The sequence below is a fragment of the Dermacentor variabilis genome, chromosome 3, assembly GCF_050947875.1.
Source record: "Dermacentor variabilis isolate Ectoservices chromosome 3, ASM5094787v1, whole genome shotgun sequence".
NCBI classification, from domain to species: domain Eukaryota; kingdom Metazoa; phylum Arthropoda; class Arachnida; order Ixodida; family Ixodidae; genus Dermacentor; species Dermacentor variabilis.
The window spans coordinates 89,242,392-89,261,837 of record NC_134570.1 but is presented as its reverse complement, the minus strand read 5'-3'; the positions used below and the strand labels follow the sequence as shown (position 1 = coordinate 89,261,837).

Below are 19,446 nucleotides of genomic sequence, written 5' to 3'. Positions count from 1 at the left end.
GCTATGACGTACAAAGGCTGACGGAGAACATTGCTCTGGAGGTTCGAAAGTGTATTACAAGCTACAGTGCCGCCAACGTGTGTGCTTGCCAATCTAAGCGCGCGCAAAGCCTCAGAGGTGGGCGCTGGTGCTATTATGTTTCTCATGTCTCAACGCCGACAGAAATACCGCGGCCGATCATCGAGTCGGGACTGTGCGTACACAAGAAAATAAAATGAGTTTTTAGCATTCGTGCGCGAAGCGGGAGCGCGATAACAATGCTTGACTCAATCTCAAACAAGACCACTGTGGCCTTCAGTAATTTTTTCAGGTTAATGACTTATCACGAATAACACTTCATCGTGCGTTGGTTCGTCCGTTTACTAAGTGACGTACTTGTCGCGAACCGAGTTGCACTGAGGTGCATGCATTCGGACGGTTGCACTCCCTTCGAAGTAACATTTGCGAGACATGACTTTATTAGTGAAGTCATGATCGCGCAAAGAATCCCCCCGCCATGACGCGGCCGAAATTGCGGCAAGTGAAATTATGTTTTATCCATAGGTTAAAATGGATAGAAATGGTTAAAGGAAACGGCATTCGAGTTGCAAGTTAAGTTTATTTTTCATAGATGCATTGCAGATTTGCCTTTGCAGTCACAAGTCCGTGTGTACCATTTATTGTCTCATTGCGTAAATAAACGCACCAGCCTAAGAGTCCTACAGCAAGCGCGTCTCAATTAGGCATAATGACTGTAGAAACTAATAGTGGCATAGACGAGCAAGCGAACGACTATATGAGCGCGCGAACTAAATGAGCGAGCAAACGACCAAACGAGCGTGGGAACGAACGAGCAAACGACTAAGCACGAACGACCAGCCAGGGAACGGGCGGGCGACCGCACGTTTTCTTTGCGAGTGCTCCACCACCGCATCTTAAGCTTCGCACACTTTAAAGCTCACGCGAATTAGCACATACGTCTCAATTACCTATGATGCGGTCGCTCGACAACGAACGCACCGCGTAACACGGTTTCGGGAGAGCACGCACGCTTTTCATCGGTGCCTCTGTATCGCAAATCCACCGGGCGACCGCCAACAAGGAACACGAACAAATGTGGCAAACAAAGCTAGTCTATCTAAAGAAGGCTAGTAAGTAACCACAAAAGGCAGAGAGTTGCTCTCCTGAGGCGCTTTCATGATCGAGACTGAAATATTATCAAAAGGACTGTGCTGAATCGTAAAAATTTCGTAGTCACGTTATCGCACGCAACCTCGCGTGCCCGCGAACTCAAGGCGGTTGCGTTCAAAGCGATTAAGCGCACCAAATATGACTAACACGACCACGTAGTGCGCATATAAGCAAAGCAGACGTTGCGTAAAAATCATGTTAAAGCGTGCGTACAAATGACAACATGCACAGTGAACTGTGCAATATCTACTACGTTATTGCCCGCAGCACAATACGCAAGCCTGGCACATGCCATACTCTGAGAGAGCCACAACTTACATCACATAGTCGCGCGGAGGAAGTTGGTCGGAAGTTCTCCCTCCCAATTCGGTGAAGCCATGTCTTTCTTCTTAACGCGTTGCGCTTACCGGACGGTATCGCGAACATGTTCTTGCCTTTGCTAAAACTATATTGGCATCCAAACGCGCAGCAGGTCATGGTAACAGAAAATGACATGAAGCGACGTCGCACTTGCCACAAAACATCCTTCAAGGCGTTCACAAGATCAAAACAACACAGAATAGGAACGGAAGGAATGCCGCCAACAAGCGCCGCTTCTCGAGCAAAGATGGCACTGAAGCGCGACTGTAAACAAACGAAGCCGGCGCAAGGGGCCACGTGATGCCATTAGGCCAATAGCGACGCGGCGTCCGCTTCGGCCAGAGCGCTGGAGGAGGAGGCGGCGTTCTTCAAAGCCTGGCACTACTTTACGAAGTTTAAGGGGTTTTAACGCGGAGCGCAATAGCAGCGCCCCGCTGTGGCCCCGCAGCCGCTCCGGCCACTTGAGCCGTGGTCCGTTTACTTTTTTGGCCGACAGTACGTCTGCAATAAGTTTTACATATTAGGTGTTACATCTGGGCAACGTTTCTTGCAACATAATTTCAACCGCCGCTTATCGGATGTGGGAACATTGATTCTTAGTAAAATAGATAAAAAAGAACACATCGTAGAGCTGTCTATGTGAACAAGAACATCTCACGGATATTAATCCAACATGTGGTTTACTGGGATGCCGCGAGTGCACTGACGCCGCAACATGCAAGACACCATTTTTGGCAAAGAAACGGCGCACCGCGAAGCTGAGGTGTGAAAATTGAAGTCGTGTACGAGGACATCTTTTTTTTATTCCCATTTCTCACATATTCGAGGCAACGTCAGCGGCCCCCGGCGACAGTGCTGTAGCACATGCGCGCGCTTTTTGCTGTGGACAAGAGAGCCGAAGCCATTAACCAAGCGTACCGTACGCCTCGGGGCCACATGTTTTTATGCACTGGTAGCTCCGTTAAGTGAAAAACTGTAATGACCAGTTCAGGGTTCTCCTCGACGGGACAAATTATGACTGGATTTATTTCATTTATCGAAAACACAATAAGCGCATAAAGCAGATCACTCCAAACGGAGTCTCCTATTCGTTGAAACGTCCATAAGATAGAAGAGGGAACGGGAGGCGGGGGGGAAGAACTTTCAGCTGCTGTTATAATGGTTATGACAAAGATTGAAGATGGTAGTGATGATGTGATCTTAAAATATAGACAATAGAAACAGATGAAAGCGAGAGAAGAAGGCTGGCAAATGCCACCAGAAGGGGCGCAGTGCCTTCCTACACCCTTCGGGAATGAGAGCATGGAGCGGTATAAATTGAAGATAGCAAGAAAGAAAAAGCAGAGAAAGAAAACGATGACAGATTAAACAGTGACTAAAGTAACGCAACGACAAAATATAGATCGTGGCAGAAGGAACACAGTAGGAAATCACGGCAGGTGGCAATAATTATGACATACTACGAAAAAAAAGAAAGTCCAAGGTCTCGTCACTCGCAAACAAACAAAAATATACAGTACAATTTCCTCTTAGTACATGTTCATAACAATACACGAAAAAGAAAGCATTTATTGAGTAGTCGCTAAGACATTGCACGTGGTCACATAATGCATGCGTGAAATTTTAAAGAAAACATACAAGACCATACTGAAGAATGAATAAAGTGATTCGTTATTTACGATCGCGTTTCTGAATTGAGAGAAATGAAATAATCCTCAAAGTGAGGCGTAAAGTATACGCGTAGTATAACACGAATAGAAAGCTAGAGCTAGAGGTACAGCTAGAGAAAGCTAGAGAAGAACTCGTAGAGGTTTCATTCCTTGTCCGTCTTTTCGATCTTCTTTTGTCTTCTGTACTTTTCGCTAAGGAACACGGCGACGTCAGTTGTGTTCATTTCGTAATGACTTTATAACCCGTACGACCTCGGCCGGGGCCCAATGCCCTTTAACGCAATTAAATTGGCTTCCGCACCTTATATATATATACTATTCCTCCCGGTATGAGCCACTTCGGCAACGGAGCAAAAGCGTCGTCGTCGTTTTCAATTAGGAAAAAAGAAAATCCAAAACTCACGGACCAGATTGAGATGCACACTTCGGCTCCCTTCTTCAGTGCAGGCGATACACCTCCCCTAAGTGCAATGCGTGTATTTCAACATTGGCGCTGCTTCTTATATCGGCGTTGACCAGTCCCGTACGCAGCACACACACACACGCACCCTCGAGCCGACACTGAACGGGCGAGGCGGCAGCGCTGCATGCACTTTTTCTTGAGACACGTACTTCCTAACACAGAATGAAGATACGCAGTTGGCCGTGTGGATGGTTCGGTTTTGTTTCAATTACTTTTTCGTAGCATTCGGACTTCGTTACGTTTGTTCTTTCCTCCTCGTCCTTATACTAATCGTACTCATCGAAGCGAAACCTCACAGCATGTTGCCAAAGTTGCCAGACGTTGTTTGCCGCAATCACCAGCCCCGTGCACTCGGCGTTACAAACGTAACGCTCTCTCTCGCAAACGCCGCGAGCGGTTTGTTTTATGTTTCAGAATCTGCTGCTCAACTTCATGCGCATATCGTGTTCAAGCTTGGGGTAGTAAATGTTTGCCACAGTTGCTGCGCTTCGCGTTCATTTTCTTTTTCTCTTTTTTTTTCTCCAGACATCTGCATAGAAGGTAGGAATGCACGTGTTGAATATCTAATCGTGCTGAAACCTTGACAGCCAACTAAAACAAGTTCGTCTAGCGCATTTTCTCTTTAAGACAAATCATCGCAGCCGCTTCTTTCTTGGCAAGCTTTGAGAAATATGAAAGGAGGCCGGATAATTACCTTTACCCCTTTAGGGCAAGCAAGTTTGAACTGCTGGCGTACTCTTCGTTCCCAGTATGATGACGCCACGAAAAAGACAGCGAGGGTTGTTATCACCGGGAGATCCCGAAAGCCGTAGCGATGCAGGGACCACCACGTATCAGCTCAGTTTTCGTCCAAGAAATGGCCCATTGAAAGCGTTCTGGCTGTTACTTGCCCCGCGTGGATAACACAATGTCAACTAGACTCTTGATTATGAATTTTCAGGTACAGAGGCCCTGCGGTTAATGAACCATCACAGCTCCCTCATTCTTTCCTCGTGCGCCAGTATTATATACGTCAGGGCCTGGAGTTAAAGCTTCTTCCTAATTGGTATGGAAACGTTCCTGGCTGCTTTATGCGAAATGCTTGATAGCTCACACATATGTTCCCCGTGGCCTCACCGAGGGCTGACGTGATCAAGTCTTCTATTTGGGTTGGTGACTCCAGATTCGCACAGGAATTCTCCACGATTGTCTTAAAAGTGGGCCAGTCTGTGCACCGCACATGAGACTAAGTGGTAGGTGTAAACCACTTTACGCAGATATACGTTGGTATGTCATCACTGCCATGTGTTTCCACATCACTGAACCAGCTAATAGAGGACTGTATTCGTGGGGAAACAAATGTCAGGACCAAGCAGCTACTATAGGACGTGCCACGCAGAAACGTAGGAGAGCCATCGTTAATATTGACGAAATCCTGTGAGTTCATAAAGTCGGACAAGGCTTTGCCTCGGTTATTCATTACTGCACTTCCCCATTGGGGGTGATGAGCATTGAAGTCGCCCACAATAAGATGAGGAGCTGTACAACTCTGGATTGCTGAGGACAGGTACGAGAAATCAATGTGATCTCTGGGTGGAATGTAGCCGCCGAGTATCGAGAAGACCCGTCCTTTACGCGTTAACGTCAAGCAAATGTAGTGGTTCGTGTTATGGGGCTGGAGGACATGGCGGTAGTGTGGAATATCTCGGCGTATGCACACTAATAATACCTTGCTGGTTTCATCAGCTTCTCGAGACCACAGCAGTACATATCCAGAAAGGCGGAAAGCAGAAGGCATGTTGGGCTCACATATCACTATCACGGGGAAGCGGTCTCCTATCCGGGGTCTCCTATCGACGTGGAATTCGAGAGGTTGCGCGCAGCCCGACGGTGCGCTGAAAGGAAATATAGAAGGACGAAATCCACGTACGATCTCGCCCTTTGTCGCCGAGCTCAACGACAAATAAAGCGCCATCTCGATAAATTAGGAAGGAAGCGCTGGAGAAAGTTCTGCTCATTACTGGATCCTCGCAAGCCGCTGTCACGTATTTGGCATGTAGTCAGGAGCCTACGTTTTCCCCCACAAGAAAGGTACCCCTTCACTGCTCTGGCCCTTTACCAACGCCGCAATGATGTAGAGGTAGCGGACGACTTCTGAAAAATGATTGTGGGCACAGCTGAACCAGCCTCAATCCAATTCGAAGTTTTTGCGCCACCTTCCTCAAGAGACCGCTACGACTTGCTCTTTACGATGCCCGAATTAGAGGCTGTTTTTGCGTCGTGTCGGCATTCCTCTGCTCCTGGCCCTGACGGGATCTCGTACTCGTCTCTCTCTCACCTTGCCAGGGCTGGTCGCACTGCGCTGCTCAGTTATCACAACGACACATGGGTCTCCGGTATTGTTCCGCAGCAGTGGAAGATCAGCCACCTGGTTGCTCTCTTGAAGCCTGGAAAGACTCCTTATGAGCTTACCTCATACCGGCCAGTTGCATTAGCCAGCTGCGTTGGAGAAGTTATGGAACGAATGGTCCTGGCGAGGCTAGAATGGTTTCTGGAGAGAAATGATCTTTATCCGAACATGATGACTGGTTTTCGGTGGGGTCGTTCTTCAATTGACAGCGTCGTTGACCTCGTTAACGTCATCAGTTATGCCGTGGAGTTCCTCAGGGAGCAGTTCTCAGCCCAACATTATTTAATGTGGCCCTGATTGGCCTGGGGAGCGAACTTCCACCTCACATCCACATCAGTGCATATGCAGATGACATCTGCATCTGGGCTTCTGTTACAACAGGCCCACAACTACGTGCGAAATTACAAAGGGCTGTTTCATCTACTTCACGATACATACGGCGTCAGGGTTTGCTCTTAGCAGCCGAAAAATGTGCTGTGGTTGCATTCACGCGCAAATCCGTCTGCCGCTACCCGACCTCCATTAACGGTGTCATAATACCTTATGTCTCCCACCACAGATTCTTGGGCATTATCATCGACCACGGTTTGTCATGGTCGAGGCATGTTAATATGTTGAAGCAAAAACTTAATCTGTTTTGCCATGTTCTTCACTTCGCAGCAGGCATGAAATGGGGCCCCACGGAAGGCTCATTACTAAGACCTTATCAGACTCTTTTCGTAGGCTACATTCGATACAGCCTTCCGATACTCTCAAACTTGAGCATTTCCTGCTTACGGACATTAGAGAGCGTTCAAGCGCAGGCACTCAAAATATGCCTCGGGTTGCCACGGCGTGCGTCCAACAAAGGCACAATTGAGGAAGCCCGCGTGTGCCCATTATCGATATACCTGTCCCACGAACCAATTGGTGTGTATTTACGCTTACTGACACGACACCATTGCCATCCATTGACGTCGGTTCTACATGAGCGGCCGGACAGCAGTTTCACAAGTGCACTCCGCTGCCATCTACCCCCCATAACATCAGGCTATGCCCTTCCATATCACCCCGTCAAACCACCGTGGGTGATAGTTCAACCTTCCGTATGCGTACATGTCCCCAGCATACTAAAGAAATCATTGGTTCCCGTCAGTGGACTACAACAACTTGCTCTCGCGTACATCTGGTCAGAATACCAGACATATGTCCATGTTTACACAGACGGCTCCGCGTCACCAAAGGCATCGACAGCAGCTATGGTGATACCAGCCCAACAGATGACTCGAGGTTTCATACTAGATCATAATTCTACATCAACCGCTGCAGAGCTTGTGGCTATTCGGGAAGCGATTCGCCACATCTGCGGGGAAAGACCTCAAGAGTGGTGCATGTTCACGGACTAAAAACCCGCGCTGCAAATATTGGGATGCTTCCTGCGCCACACCGCATATCAGGTTCTGGCACTGCAGATCACCGAGCTACTTTCATGCACTCAAGAAAAGCAGTACCGCATAGTGTTCCAGTGGATCCCGGGACACTGTGGGCTCAACGGTAATGAGATGGCCGATGCTGCAGCAAGGCGCGCCCTCAGCAATGGCCTGCGAACTGTAGTGCCATTCTCCAGACCGGACATCACATGCCTCCTGTCAGAATTAATAAGGAGTGCGACTAGAAGATACTGGGCCCAGCCAGACGCTCGTCAAGTCCGCCTTAAAAGGCTGGATCCCGATATGAAATTTCCTATTCTGCGTGGAATTCCACGCCCTCATACATGCCTGATAGACAGACTGCGATTAGGCGTTGCCTTCACGCTCAAATATTTGCACATTATTGGACGGACAGACTCCCCGGACTGCTCAGTGTGTGGCGCTGTAGAGACTATAGACCATGTGTTCGTGGTGTGCCCTGAGTATGCGCGCGAAAGACTGGCAATGGCAGATACCTTGAGACATTTACACAATGGACCACTGTCGGAGGACATCTCGCTAGGCGCATGGCCACAGAGTTGGCAGACGACAGAGACAATCCGTGCTCTTTCACGTTTCCTAGGTGACACGGGCCTGGACTCACGCCTGTGATGCCAGTTGTATACTGTGTCCTTCACCTCATTCCTCCCATTATCATCCCCCATTGTGACCCTTTTTCTTCCCCTCTTCCCCTTCCCTTACGCAGAGTAGCAGGCCAGATGCTCCATTATCCGGCTGACCTCTCTACATTTTCCAGTCATTAAAATACTTCTTCTTGATAGCTGCAGCCCAAGAGTGCAAGTGCTCGCCCTTAAGCTCCAATCGTATGCTCAGAATGTCTACTACGTTTATGTGCGCATGGGGCTCTGCGAAACGCTATTTCGTTTTTGTTTCTCTAGAATAGTCTTGATTGAGATTGATTTGTACAAGTTGTTAACGTGAGAAAACACGCCATGAGCACTATAGAAAACATCTAACTTAGTCATCGTTTCATTAAGAACGTCCACCGACTAGACTATGCTTCTGTGCTACTGTAATAATAGCCTCACACAAAAAAATGAAAGGCCTTGAGGATACTCCTCCCATCATCAAGGCACAAGCATCTCGTTACGACTGTGCTGTTTTCTCGACAGCCGATCTTCGCGAAGCAAGTTTCCACACTCTGTTTACCAGGTGTTGATCTCACCAAGCCGACTTAATGGATCGCCCCTGCTTGTATGAGAGTCGTTATACTAATTAGCCTACCAACTGTGACGCCCATTAGCTCGCTAAAGTGAAGTCTGCCAAGCTACAAGCAACCTCCACGCGGTGAACTTTCACGTCCTTCGCTTCCCGCGTCCATACCTGCGGCGACTTGGAGGAATTTCTTTTTTTTTTCGCACCCTTCAATTCATTATTTTCCTCGTTGCTATTGCATTCATCGTCGTCCAGCTCTAGTAGCGTTACGTGTCAAAGTTCGAAGCTGGCGAGTCTGGTAGGTCGAGATAATGCGCTGGCTGTCACCCAACATGCCGGGTTGTTTGTTTCGCATCACGGTCACGCAAGTCGACGAATTTACCTGCTGAGTTTGTGCATCGATGTCTCTATAAGCTCTGTTAAGCGAGAACCTGTTAATTACTCGACGCTAGCAAAATGTCCGCTTCGACAGAGTGATGTTTTTTCTCACGATAGACGACGGGGTTTGCCGTCCTAGGCGATGCCCCAGGTATGAGGCATTCTTGTTAGCGAAAGGTTCCGAGTTAATTTTGACCATCAGTAGGGTAGCCTAAACGCATATTTAAGATCGAAGTAAGCTAAACGGCATTATAGCAAGTTATCCTTCTGAAATACCAATACAGCCGCTTGTATCGTCCCAAGGGGCTTGTTAAGGCACGAAAGACACCGGAATAAAAAGCGGGAGCCCCCTTCCCCATCGTCTGCTTCAAGTTCCCACGCCAGCATGCCTTGAGGTCATGAATTTCGACGAGGTATGCTCGGATCCCCCATAGTCCCCTTCAAGTTCCCACGCCAGCATGCCTTGACGTCATAAACTTTGAAGAGGTGTGCTCGGATCTAGTTCACATATTTTTTTTCATCCCTAAACGTCAGCCACGTTGCATTCTAAACGAAACAAGTACTGAACTTAGCCACTTTCAGAGAATTTTACTGAGCCACAACGGCAGAAATACGAGAAAATGCTTCAACATCTGTGAAGTCTCGCCGGCTTTCGGTGCCATCGCAAAATTATATATATATATATATATATATATATATATATATATGTAGATGTGGACCTTCATTTCCTCTTTTAGTAATCAACCACTTGCCTCAATATAACAAAATTAGTTTTCAAACAGTAGCTTCTCAGTTGAAATCGACGCAGGTGTTTATCTTTGACGTGCATTTAACGCGCATCAAAGTTTGAGAACGCGAACGCGTCCACCGCAGTCAGTAATTGAAACCGCCGACCTGGTTGCCAGCAAAACAGTGCCGTAGGCATTGAACCTCCACGGTTATTATGTGGGTTTTGATCCAGCAAAAACAGCCGCAATACTTCGTTCTCTTCGACACTGTTCGAGCTTATTACATAACTGCGTGCTTCTATCCATCATCAAGATAACGTTCGGCACGGTCTACAATAGAAACGTAAAGCAAATTGAGAGAGAACGCCTTGGTAAGGCCGTGAGTTGCATCACGGTAACCTGGCTTCTGTTGCGTGTGCTATCGCAGCTTTCCGAGTACGCCCCGGCACGACTAATTATAACTCGAGGCGTCAACAATAATTTATGTCTTGCGCGATACATCCCTTGCCTTGCGTGCAAACGTAGAGTGCTTCGAGCATCGTTCTCCCTTTCGCCTTTGCCCTTTCAATTGCGCTTAGGAACGATGTGGGTGGGGAACTAAACATCATAACAGCACAAATGATACCCGAAAGCTTTATAGAGGTAAGACGAGGAAGAAAGTTGTTACATCTACTTCAAAGGCACTATGTAAAGACGTGCGAGAACTCACAGAGACGTCGCAATCAAGCTGGTACTCTACGACACGGTCAACAGCTGTAATAAAGTATACGTTTGGCATTTCAATTTTGAACGCATAGGTTCTTTTCCACCATTGCATCGTAGGAAGGCGTTATACAGTGAATGAACTTCTGGAACCGCATGCACAAAAACTTTTTTTTATGCTAGACGCGTTTGTAAGAGCCAATAATGATGCTTGACATATTATAGTGAACGCGGCTGGTAAACAACCATGCAAATTTTACGAACGAAAAGGTTTCGTGAATTCGGCCCAAGGCCGCATTCACGAAAACCTCCCATAAGCTTGTTCATAAAAGCAAAATACAGCCAATCCTGATGCTGGATGTATTATTGCCGAAGGCTGTTTGCCACTGGTAAAGAACACTTAGGAACGAAAAAAAATTGTGAATTCGGCTCAGAACGCATCTTAATTGTAGGCTTTTCATTCATGGGTTAATCATGTAATAATACGTCCGACGGATGCTTGTGCAACGTAAGAATATTTTTGGGAGTACAGGCCCTGTTGTGCGATTCCTGCAGCTTCGTGGAAGAAGCTTTCCCTACGCACTAAGGAAAATTGCACCCTTAAGGGTATTTTCTCGGGTCTAAAACTCAACCCCTTACTCCTATAGAAAAAGGTGTTTAAGCGAACTGGTATACACCCATGTGAAAGGGTGATCTTTGGAAATTGCACCCTGTCCCCCGATGTGTGTTTTGCCGAAACGCACAATACGTACGTTTTGTATTTACAGCGTTATCTGTTATTCTATCATTATCCTGCGCTTTTGGACGTCTCGCACCGAAGTAATACTGAAGTGTTTTCCGCAATGTTTATAAAACTAACAGCACAAAAAAAAACTTTTCGCAGACTAGGTTCGAATCGTAGACGCCAGGGCCCTACAACGTAAAACAATTCCAGTCTGTTTGTATTACAATCTCCTGATGTCAAATTTACGTCACCACCGACGCAAGCATTGGGCGGTAACCCGCAGCGTTGTTTGAAAAGCCCAATGAAACGCGCTCCTCGTTTATAGGAGGTTACCTTTTTTTTTGCTTTCAAAGCGAATAGCATTGCCTACATTGAGCAGATTTCCTTATCGAACTGGCTGACAAGAGGCGATGAGGACGCTCAAGCGGAGAGGGGTTCGTGGGGCCGAGCCAGAATAGTGAAAGTAGATAACCGGCTGTACAGGGTGGTGCTGTCATCTGTGATTCATCCGCTTCCCCTTACTTAGCTTGCGGGGGATAATCGAAAATCGCGGCGGCGTGCAACGGAACGGTAAAAATGCCGCCATAATGGATCCTCAGCAAAGAATAGTTGGCAACGTGATGTCGAATGGCTCGATAACGTTATAGTGCCGCGAAAAAATTTCGCAGTTCCGCCGGAAAGGCGAAGCACCGATTGCGATAGTAAATTAGTAGACACGAAGTAAGGATAGTATATTTATCAGCTTACTAACTAAATTAACAATGATAGAATATGTAAGCGTGACTCAACGAGGACGTAGAAAGAAACAGACACCCGGAGACAACGCTGTCTTTGTGTGTCTACTTGTTTCTACGTCCTTGTTCAGTCGCGCTTACACATTCTATCATGTATTCAAACTAGCTATCCCGTCAACGTGTTTTAACTAAATTAACAAGCACGGTGTAACGCGCGTACACGTAAACATGAACCACATCGCTCTATGACAGCGGAAACTGCCTGTGAAAACGCTGGAGTTCGGAATTGCGGCAGCAGCCGCGAGCCAATTCACCTCCGTGCATTTGTCGCTTCAACACGCACGAAACGTCGAAAGCGCAGCGCATAAGAAGCTACCTGCAATATACGCGCACTCTGCAAACATCGCAGATCGCTTTCAAGATGAGATCCGCGCGGGCGCGCACTTTGGCCACGTCGCAGATTGCTCTCAATGCGCACGAGCGCCGGCAACGCGTCCCTACGGCGTCCGCCAAAAGGCTGTTTCACATGACGCAATTGGGGCGGGAAAAAAAAATCGTTCTGCCGCGCACGTCGCAGAGCGATTTTCGCTGACAGCTTTCACATGCGTTTGCGGCAGCTCGATTTCCGTCGCAGCGATGTGCATAGTTGCTGCGTGCATCGTTAAATAATGACAACATGGAAACTAGTCAAATATTCGAATTTTCCTATTATTAATCGATAATAGAATAAGTACAGCATTTTTTTAACGTTTAAAGGCGTGGAGACTTTACGACAGCTTGCAGATGCGGTGAGTGAGACGCTGCACACCACCGCATGTGTATGAGCGTGCGGCTTGTGCGGCGTCGGTGAGGTGGTTCCGTTTAGTACACTCTAACACTATATATATATATATATATATATATATATATATATATATATATATATATAGTTATTTAGTTAGTTTCATTGTTACTATGGGAGTCACAACTTCTTTCCTTGCTGAGTATTTGATTTTGCTGAAGAGCAAGTTACTCTTGAGTTTGCATGTAGAAGCAGCTGGCACAATTTGTAGCGATAAAAAGGTTGACGACGGTGGCGATCAAGTGGGAACGTGCCTTATATTGAAGCGGCGCCCTCCTCCCGACCTGGATAGCGTGCAGGTTCTCCTTTTAAACGAATTGTGTAAGTGTAAGAGAAACAAAATGTTCATGAAGCTCCTAAGCCGCAGGCATTGGTGGGTACGCCCTATTAAATCATAACTAAAGCTGGCGCGCCGCATTGCTCCACAGAGCTACCAACGCGCAGTAAAACAGGAAAGCGCCTATTTTGACACCGCTTTGTTTCGTCACACATTGCCCCTCCCACATCGCGCCGATCACTGCGTCTCAGCGACGGCGCGACCAACTTGCTGGAATTCAGTAGCGGAGAGCCCACGAAGAGGCTGCAGTCGCTTAGCAACGCAATTCGCTGTGTCGCTGACTGAAAATCGCGCCATGAGAAACAGCCTAAAGGCGTGCACTACGGCGTCCGCGATTCGCGTGGCCAACGCCGGAGTAGACGCCGCGGTTGTCTCCACTCTGTACAGAGCGGCGAGCGAGGAGGACATCGAGGCACCCTAGCAGGATCCGGAGAAGAACGCCTTTCCTCTCTCGACTCTCCCCCCCCCCTGCCTCGAGAGCCACAGGATAAGGCATGCATCTGAGCCGCGTTCCTTGCTCGCGCACGCGAGATTTAACCACATTCGCCGGCTCACCCTCACACGCTTTCACTCATACGGAACCTCACGGCGACGGCGATGGCATAAATGCGCCTGGAGTGTCCATATAATTGCTATCGCAATAAACATTATTATACGCAAATAAATCTATGCTCCGCGGCCGCTCTCAGTAGCTAGTGCCAGAGCAATTGGTGGGCAGCCGTCTTCTATTGCTTTCGGAACGGGGCAGCCTCCGGCTATTCAGAAAAAAATTCAGTTTTGTTCGCAATATTAATGCGTGTTTTACGCGTACACGTCACTTTGACGCAATGAGTTTTTGCGATTTTGTGACGTCGCGTGACAGATAGGCGAAGTGGGTGCAGCCCAAGAACGTTTGCCCACTGGCAGAGTATTATGGCCAAAAAGGCGTCGAATGAGGAATAATTATTTTTCTTTAGTTCGGTCTAATCACGCATAATCAGTGTCCGCACATCATATCAGATGGGACGTTTTCGCAGTTTTCATGATGTCACGTGAGAGACAGGCGAAGTGGGGTGACCCGGAAATTTTTGACCAATCATGGAGGGCTGATTGCAGAAGTGGAATAGAAAAGTTTGGAATAGCTTTACGTTATAGCACCCCAGATCTACAGTCGGAAGGGTTATATCCCGACCAGTCCAACGACACAACCAAAAACAATAATACAACAACACGAGTTCAGTAGAGCCTCTAGCTGCTCTGATGGGCTGACACCACCCTCTTCAAGACATCAGTTTATGTTTAAATCCGCACCAAGGTGAAATAATTTAAGCAGCGCTAGCAGTAAGATGTTAAATACAGGAAGGAAAGAACAGGACATAGTAGAATTGTATCTTTCCACTTTAAGACCAGAACGCCCTCATCATCATTATCATCATCATCAGCCTATTTCATGTCCACTGCAGGACGAAGGCCTCTCCCTGCGATATTCAATTACCCCTGTCCTGCACAAACCGATTCCAACTAGCACCCGAAAATTTCCTAATTTCGTCGCACCACCTATAGGCTTCTGCCGTCCTCTACTGCGCTTCCCTTCTCTTGGTACCCATTCTGTCACCCTAATGGTCCAACGGTTATCTAATCTGCGCATTACATAACCTGCCCAGCGCCATTTTTTTTCTCTTAATGTCGAGCTCCACGATAAGTTACTGTGCTCTCATCGGTAGTATAATACTCTGCATGCACTTGCGAATGTTTATTACGACCGATACTGCAAAAACAGCCCAAGAGTTTCTACGCATAATATTGCGCCAGCGCCGATGTTATGCCAGAAATAGCTTGCGCCTGAATAACTATGATTGGATGACATCCTATGATTCACTAACGATTGCCAGTTGATCTTGAAAGAGCTCTAAGCTGAATCAACTAAAACGAAGCCGGTAGCACATAGCGAAAGGCAGGGCAGGAAATCTAACAAAAAGCTATGCCTTTCCACTTTACCGCCGTGGACGCCATGTAGATCAAGTATCAAGTTGAAATCCAATGCCTAGTGTGACAATATGACGTGATCGAAGAATGACATGACGCAAACCACAGGGAAATAGACATTTATGGCTTTTTACTTGCTTGAAATGTTGAAACGCGCGAGCGCCCTTAAATCGTGCAATGTGTATGTTTCGAGCAAAACATCCTTTTGGCATCCTGAAATAATGAAAGGGTGCACTGAGGGTGTTCTGCTAAGTAATGCAATAAATTCTTAAATTTTCACAGCAACTAAGAGTACAAGCAGGGTGTTTTGACATCCAATCCACCCTCGAGGGTGTTAATTTTCCTCAGTGTGCTGTCTATCGTATCGCGAGGGCTTATAACAGAAGCAGTGAACACGTATAGCCTCGATCGACCCGCATGTGTTGTCGTACTGCCACGCGTACCTTGTATGACTTGCAGCCGGTGATCGCTTTACACCGAAGTATCGACGATCGCGTTTCCGTTCTCGCGCATGACGCATTTGCTGCATCGGAAAATTGGCCGACGCTGTCGTCACTTCGGTGTCGAGATGCGCGCGTGCTGATCGGGTTGCATGCACGTCACGGATGCTGTAAGTACGGTTCTCAAAACGATGCGGGCGCAAGTCGACCCCTCCGAAATGGACGACGAGGCATGCGCAAATAGTTTGCCGCTCCCCAGCAGGAGCGATTCGAATCGACGTTCGGTGACCGTGCTCGACGCTGTCCCTGTCACCTAAGTGCTGCTTTGATTTCCGGACTCAAGTCCCCCTGGAGGAGTCGGGGCCGAATTCGCGAATATTTTCATTCGTAAGAGCTGTCTGACGCTGGTCGGTCGCCTTCGCTAAACATTGTGTCATTGGCTATTGTCAAATTCTTGCGAACAGATGTAGCGCAAAAACTTTTTTTTGTTGAATTCGTGCCCAGAGACTTAATTAACAAATCATTTCTGCCCGTATTCACAAAAAAAGCTTGTATGCTGCAGTTATTTGTAAGATGGAATTCCAGCCAATTCTGATGCTGTATGTAATATTGCTGAAGGCGGCCAACCAATATCAATCAGCAAATACGAAGAAGCCGTGCTCGCCGCTGTCGTTGTGCTTTGGCGTTGCTTGTTTATTTGACATAAAGTTCTTCCAATAAAGAATTCGTACGTCCTTTACTCTGTTTTTGGCAGCGCTTCTTTCTTTACCGCTACTACGACAGGACGATATATCCTGCATGACTATTGCTTGGCACCACTACCTACCGACCTGAGATCCAACAGCCTAGCGCCATTATACTGGGCTATCAGTTTAGGTAACCTTCGCTGGGGCGCGGATATGTATAGACCACCTATTGAAATGGTACGTGAACTCTGTGATACCGTTATTAGTGAGAAATCGTGATAGTGTCGCTGGCGAAGCGGGTATAATAATGACGATACTTTCATTTCATGTCACTTTGTTACCTAAAAGACCCGCGAGAGGTGTTGCATAAGGGGTTGGAACAAACATTCAAAAGACATATTGTTCAATACAATGAAAAGTGATTTGTGATGATTTCCGCGAAAGTGGATGAGGACGTAATGGCAGCGATGTCGTTGGATAGGTCAATCCAGTCTGCTGCAACACGGAAAAAAAAATGAGGTGGCAAAAGTGACAGTGCTGGTATGTGGCCAGGAAACTTGACATGGATGACGCGTGCGGTGAGATATGCCGGCTGGCGGGAACTATGAGGGTACGCAGCATAGTGAGCTGTGCAAAAGCGTGTGAAATAAGCAAAGACTGGCAATACGGCGACGGAGTGAAAGTTGTAATAAATCCAATTCCTCTTTCAAGAATGATACATTGATGTCGTATGAATACGAAGAGTGAATGAATCTGGCTGCTCTGTTTTAAAGCGATTCAAGTGCATTAGTAAAGAAGGCGTGATGCCGGGTTCCAAATGGGTGATGCGTATTCTAACTTCGCTATGACAAGAGTTTTGTATGCTACTAATTGTACGTGTTGATGGGCATGGCCGAGATTACGACGCAAGTATTCAAGTGTCCTATTAGCAGACGAAACTACATTAGTAATGTCCGCGGCCCAGGACAACTCGTTGGACAGAATGACACCAAAGTACTTATATGATGGGACAGACTGCACAGGAATATTGGCTATTGCGTATGGGAAATCAAGCGAATGACAGCGGCAGTGCAATGACAGGCGTCTGCATTTACGAGGATTAAGTTCCCTTAACCAATCCTCGCACCATTCCTTAATGCTGTTAAAGTCGTCCTGAAGCATTTCTTGGTCAGCGGTATTAGCAACAGTGCGTTAAATCACGCAGTCGTCGGCAAACATGCGTATATGAGAAGATTCTTTAGAAGTTAAATCATTAACGAAAATTAAAAATAGGAGCGGACCTAGCACCAACCCTTGGGAAAACCCGAATATTACAGGTAGGATAAGGGAATTGCAACCGTTAATTGCAAGAGACTGTGAGCGATTAGTCACGGATTCTTTGATCCACTTTAAGGTATCCGGCGTGTTATTCAAACAGGAAAGTTTTAGTAGTAAACGTTTATGTGGAACCTTGTGGAACTCTAGCTTCTGCAAAATTTATGAAAATGGCCTCGGTCTGTTAGTTAAAGTCGAGATTGCTATGCAAATCATAAACAAAGTTCGGGAAATGGTTAAGATAGCTAGCAGTTGACGCTAGGGACGTGTCGGTCTGCCGTTTCAGCCTTACCTTTGCCGTTATACCGTCACGGCCAGAAGCAAACTTGGCGCAGGTACTCACTGTAACACTACTGCGTCAACTACAACGTACAGCAGACAGACCGCGTACGGTGCCAGAAACGACAATTTTTCCTGCTTCCTTTTTTTTTACTTTTTCTTTCTATTCGATAGGGTTTGCCGCAAGCCATATGGGGAATAAAATAAAATAAAAGATTCCAGCTATACGTGTGCAGTAACTGCATGCACCAATGTCTCTGTAAATTTATTGTCCGTCGCCCACTTTTCATTTTGACTAGTGCCCTTTTCACTCGCTGCAACATCTATTTTCCTCAGTGAAAGTGTTTTCGTCGAACGCTGCTATATGCGCTACGGCGCATTGTTCAAGGGCATGTCGCAGCTGGCGGCGACGGTGAGCGAAGCGGTGAGTCGGAAACCAGTACTAAGTCTTCTCACTTGCAAAATGCCTCGCAACCTACCTACCTCCTCCTTCATCTTTCCTCACCACTCACAGCTGATTGCTATATGGCTTCCTGTCAGCTACGAAATGTCATGTACTTGTTTACGTCGCATGTCCATCAAGCTACGATACATTTGTTTGCACCTGCATCCCTTCTCAATTTTTTTTTTTTTTGTAATGGCACTAACCACTTCTCACATCCATAACATGCCTGCGCGGAAAGCATCCGCAACGAAAACAAAAAGCATAGTCGGAGTCTGCAATAAAAGGCAAACGAACTAAGAGATCCTCATCATCATAATAATAGCAATCGTTATCATTCGAATCGAAATTAAACTGTTCAGGAATGCTGCTGATGTCGCGCCTCGTGCGCAGGTTAAATGATAAATATCTGGCTTTAACTGAGTCCGTGTTAAAACATCACCGAAGTCTTACTATTCGCAGATAATATCCACTGGATTCTTTTTGATGGTTACTGTAAGATAACTTAGAGTGTGATTAGAAGGAAAGCTTGAAAATACGGAGTGGGTATCTTGCATAGTATAGTTGATACTTTGAAGTATACGCGATAACTGTAGGTATATCACAATAACTTGTTCTGTTTTGAGAACGCCGCACAGGTCACAGGGCGACTAAAGAGGTAGTCGTATATCAAAACAAAAAACATGCCGCCGAATTCACAAAAACGTTTTGCTCAAAAGTGTTGCTTGTCATTGTCTGACCACCTTTACTAATGATGTGTCCTACATCACGATTAGCTGCGTAAATTCATCACGACATCACGACTTCTAGCATCAGAACGGATGCCAGCCAACGCGGGTGTTGGGCATGTTATATTATCGACCGCGGCCAGCCACTTGTGAGGAGCTTACGAACGAAAAGCTTTGGCATTTTCACCCTTGGGCCTGTAATCACAAAACCTCTTACGGTACGATTGGTAGTAAGAAATAATTCTAGCCAGTAATGAATGATGCCGGACATAGGTGTACTTGACGCAGGTGGCCGACCCCAATGACAGACAGCACTTACGAACGAAAAGCTTTGTGGATTGCGCCCTTGATCAGAATGAAAATTTGCATGGCAACAAAGGACTTTGCATAGGATCTAGGGCAATTTCGCAAATGTTGAAGTTGATAAGGAGAGGCACAAGAAATTAACACGCACAACGGGATCCACCAAAAC

The 19,446-nt window shown here is 46.8% G+C and overlaps 1 protein-coding gene across 3 annotated transcripts in view; it reads right to left on the bottom strand.

The window, feature by feature from the left end:
• LOC142576023 (scoloptoxin SSD14-like) overlaps window positions 1-19,446 on the bottom strand; it is a 204,579-nt gene that overhangs the window by 154,642 nt on the left and 30,491 nt on the right. Inside the window, exon 1 of one of the 3 annotated variants that reach the window (XM_075685902.1) lies at window positions 3,608-3,819. The exons of 1 other annotated variant lie outside the window; for it this stretch is intronic. The gene's annotated coding sequence lies outside the window, so the exon portion shown is untranslated. Of the gene's footprint in view, window positions 1-3,607; window positions 3,820-19,446 lie in introns of those variants that run through there. One more of the 3 variants, XM_075685905.1, reaches the window with a different exon arrangement.